General features: G+C 35.6%; 1 pseudogene; it reads right to left on the reverse strand.

The window, feature by feature from the left end:
* Positions 1 to 748: 748 nt before the first annotated feature.
* Positions 749 to 4,806, reverse strand: LOC118576294 (annotated as a pseudogene).
* Positions 4,807 to 4,813: the final 7 nt, after the last annotated feature.

Below are 4,813 nucleotides of genomic sequence, written 5' to 3' on the forward strand. Positions count from 1 at the left end.
CCTAGTACACAATTTCAGTTGAAATAATACAGAGCAATTTATCAAAAGTGAATAATTATAAATGACTGAGTACACAAAACATTTGGACATCTACAATCAATGATAGCCATGAGCACAGGTTCTATATAGTGGTTACAGCAGGGATTTTCACATTCCTCACAGATTTAACAGTACCATCAGGAAACTCACTGGGGAAATGTCTGATCAACTGTTATCTGATTTGAGTTAAAATTAAGTGATAAACTGGTCTTTATTATAGTCCAGTATTTATCTCATTATGGAATTAATTAGCAGAGTAATATCTTTATGTGTAAATCGTATTCATTTTTTTAAAAATGTGCCTTTTTCATTAACAAAAACAGACATGAAATGGAAACACAAATCCTGAAAACATAACAAGGGCATCAAGACACATGGATACATGTAAAAATGTTTGTGCTATAAAGGCAAAAGTTATGCAATGTTGAAAAGGTGAAGAATGCAAAAACGTCCCATTCATCTTTTCTTTAATATTAATTGAGATATATAATGCATTTTATTGAAATAGGCTTTCTAGTTTAGAGAAATATGTAAAAAATGTTAGAAGAGTAGAGAATAAAGATGGATTTCAATATTAAATGAAAGCAATCAATATAAAATTTTAAATTGCTCTATGATATCTGAAAATTGGATTCATGCTAAACAGACTTGAAGACTTGTATATAATTAGGAAAAACATGGACTAAGCTGTAAGATCCACTTTTCTTCCTCAATGTGCTCTGTTCCTGACATGATGAAGCACATTACTATGTGGTCTGAACAAAATAATATAGCACTTAGGGAGAAATATGCATCCTAGGAGACCTGCACTGGAAGACAAGATGGAGAAGACTTCCATGGCCACCATGAGTTTCCCCTTGGTGCTGTGGTAGACAGGGAGGAAGGTGACCCACACACTGAAGAACACCAACATGCTGAAAGTGATGAACTTGGCTTCATTGAATGTGTCAGGCAGGTTCCTGGAGAGGTAAGCCACAGTGTAGCTCCCAAGTGCCATGGAGCAGAGGTATGCCAGGACAGAATGGAAGGCAATAGTGGAGCCCTTGTTGCATATAATAATTATGTGACCATGTTCAGAGTAAGCATCTGAGTCAATATAGGGAGGAGAGGTGCTCAGCCAAATTCCACAGAGCACAAGTTGGATAAGGGTGCATACAGGAATAATAAGGTTAGTAGCTCTTGATATCATTATCCATCTTATCAGTCTCCCTGGCAATGTGATCTTGAAAGCCAGAACCACAGTAACAGTTTTGGCCAAGACTGAGGAGAGAGCCACAGTGAACAGAACTGCAAATGTGCTCTGCTGCAGGATACAGGTGGCTGTGTTGGGATGGCCAATGAAGAGCAATGGACAGAGAAAACAGAAGATCAGAGTGATGAGCAGGATGAAAGAGAGAGCCTGATTGTTGGCCTTGACAATGGGAGTGTGGTGATACTTCACAAAGACCCCAAGAACACCAGCTGTTAGTGCAGAGAAGCCCAAAGCCAAGTAAGTGAGTGCCATCCCCAAAGGGTCTTCATAGGCCAGAAAAGTTACTGCTTTCTGGAGCAGTGGTTCTCTGTGTTTGCATAATGACTTTCTGGACACTTCACACAATCCATATCTACTCAGGAATTAAAGTTATTGTGAGTCTCTACTCAGGTTCCAGTTTTATCTCAAGCCTCTTCCCAGCACCAGCTCTCTGGCATTTGCCCACGTTTCCTTTGTTGTTTCAGACTAAAGTAAATCTGTTCTCAATAGTAATAATTAACAAATACTCTCTAATCAATCATTTCAGTTCATTACTGCCCATCTTTTTGTTGAATATGAATTAACAAGTCTATCCTTCTCATTGCCATAAGTAAATATATTATCATTAAGTGATGATTAATATTTTAAATTTTTATTGTCATAAATTATTGAATTAAGTTATATAAACCTGATTTCATCATAGAATCACCTCCTTCTGAATTCCCTTGTGTGACTTTGTCATGTTGTTAACTAATTAAGTTAGTTAATTCTTTACATACCCTGACATTTCTTCCTTTTAGCTTTGTTCTCATACTCAGTATCAAAATTAATCTATTTCCATAGAATTATTGAATTTCCAGTGTGTTTATTCTCTGATAGTGCTTGTGAGAATGATGATTATTAGGTTCTTGAAAGATGGAAAAACTCCCTTTATGAAAATGTTTAATCATTCCCAGGGAGTATATCTATCTGTTAAATATCTAAACTCTTGTTTTAGTCTTAGTTGGTAATGGAATAATTTTTGATGCTTCATTTTTCTAATTTGTGAATTTCATCTTGAATTAAAAGATATAAGTATCAATGAACTTATTGCATATTTTCAGTAAAATAATCTCTTTCATACTTTAATTAAAAATATTTGATATTTTCTCAAAGTGGAATTTGCAATTTAATTGTTGTTGAAAATTCTAATTAAAAGCCTATTGACTTCATCATTTTGCTACTGTCACAGAACCTTTTATTCCATTATCAGTATTTTATTTATTTTTTCTAGATGGGCCTTCCTGCTGTGCTCACACTCTCAAGGCACTATGACTCTACTGTATTTTGTGTGTTTACATTCTATTGTTTCTAAACAGAGCAAGAATGCTTCATATACACAACCCCATGTATTCTTTATGCACAGGGTACATAAGTCATGATAAGTATTTTACAAATATGTAAGTATGTTTTCAATACAGATACACTTCATTTTATAGGATTTGAGGTAGAGGATTCACTGTTTTGAAATATTAGCATTGATCTGTTACTCTTAAGGAGGACCTGGTTTCAGTTGTAAGCACCCACATGGTGATCATGCTATCCATGCCTCCATCACCAGGATATCTGAATCCCTCTTCCAACTTTGATGTGCACTAAGCAAGTACATGGTACACTTACATGCATACAGGCAATACTCAAAGATAAAACAAAATGAATGAAAATCTAAAATAAAACATTTAAAAATGTCCACAGTTAAATCAAATTTGACCTTTCTGATAATCTCGGATAAGCATAGAACTAAGACTGAAATTATGCATATAAGGATCAAACCATTAAATGTGTGTTCACTATAAACTAAGTATGCTTTGAAATGCATGAAAGTCAGGAATTTACAGTGTGTGTGTGTGTGTGTGTGTGTGTGTGTGTGTGTGTGTGTGTGTGTGTGTGTGTGATGCCATGGTGAATCAGGCAGAACTCTATTCTGAGTAAAGCTGTTCTCTGAAAGTAACAATGGCTATAATGCATCAACAAATAAGCCAAGTATTAATTTGAATGGCTGGAGCACCATTTAAACTGGTGACAAAATGAACCAAAACACTTTTACTTCTAACTGAAAGAATCACAGGACTTATCACTACTGTTCTTCACAGAACTTGTTCATCTGCTTACACCTTTCAGAACACTGCAGAGAGGTGGGAAATACCCAGACACTGCACTTACCTGTCTCATTGGAAATCTCATTATCTGGACAAGGAGTGCAATCATAGCAGCAGACAGGCTTGCCCTCCTGGGGGATTTTCTGAATCCAGGAACACAGCTCTCACTGCACACAGAGCGAGGAGCTGAGAAATATACAAAAGAAAATACTCAGGAATTATAGTTTTAAAACGATAAAATATTTTTTTAAATATTGAATGAGATGGTAATTTTTATATATTTTTAGCAGATTCTTGTTTTGATGTACTACTTCTTTCTAATTTCAATATATTATACCATGAAGATCAATGTGTTTAAACAATGATGCAACTACAATAGAAATCTGAACAATTGGGAAAATATAACAAGAAGGGCAAAATCAGAAGTTTGGTCACTGAGTCTTGTCTAAATGGGCTGCTGTAATGGCATGTGGATACTAGTGTGTACTTCCTGACAGCTGCAGTGAGCAGCTTTTTTCCCCAATGGTCTGCTTAATTTACACTAGTCAACATGACAGGTTTAGAATATCACTATAAAATAGTCTTTGTGAATCTCTGTGAGCAATGACCCACATTAGGGTAATTGAAGCAAGAGACCTATTCCACAATCAGGTATCACTATTTCATTGGCTGTTGTTAAAGACTGAATTGAAAACAGAAAGATGTGAAGAGCAGTGTTCACATCTATCTTCTTCCTGACTGAAGATACAACAGGACTCACTTTCTCAGACTCTTGCCAACATGATTGCCTGAATCATTATGAACTGCTCATGACAAATGTAACCCTATAAAGTCATTGTTATTATGTTATGCTAACTTGGTTTTTTGATTGCTTGACAAATTGCTTTCTCTTTTTTTTTCAGAAAGACATGTGTGTAAACCATGCACATGTGCCTTCCATACTATTTTGCATTACCACGTGTCTGAAATCAAATGACCATGCATGATATTTTTAATCTGGCAGTCAAATTACTCATTTGTCAGGTCATTTCAGGACAAGAATGAAATCTTAATGAATAGACACTGTATTTATTACTGGAAATAAGTGCCACAGAAAAAAGTATAGAAAAATAAACAATCACATTACTCAGAATAATGCAATAAAACGTCCTCATATGACAGTCATTTTGTGCACACAGTTGGGCATTCTGTAAGAAACCAACTCTCATTACATTCACAAACAAATGTTTATTGACATAGAGATCAAAGCAATGAGATAAGATCCAGCCACCTCTGCAAATCCTGTAGCCCACTTAGCATATGGTCAGACAAGAAGAGTTCTTGGCCCTGTGGAGCTTGGGAGAAATTTCCAACTTTCATCTTTTGTCTGAGACCATCTGGAAAATTCCAGAGGTTGAAATATCAT

Source organism: Onychomys torridus, unplaced genomic scaffold (genome assembly GCF_903995425.1).
Source record: "Onychomys torridus unplaced genomic scaffold, mOncTor1.1, whole genome shotgun sequence".
Classification (NCBI taxonomy): domain Eukaryota; kingdom Metazoa; phylum Chordata; class Mammalia; order Rodentia; family Cricetidae; genus Onychomys; species Onychomys torridus.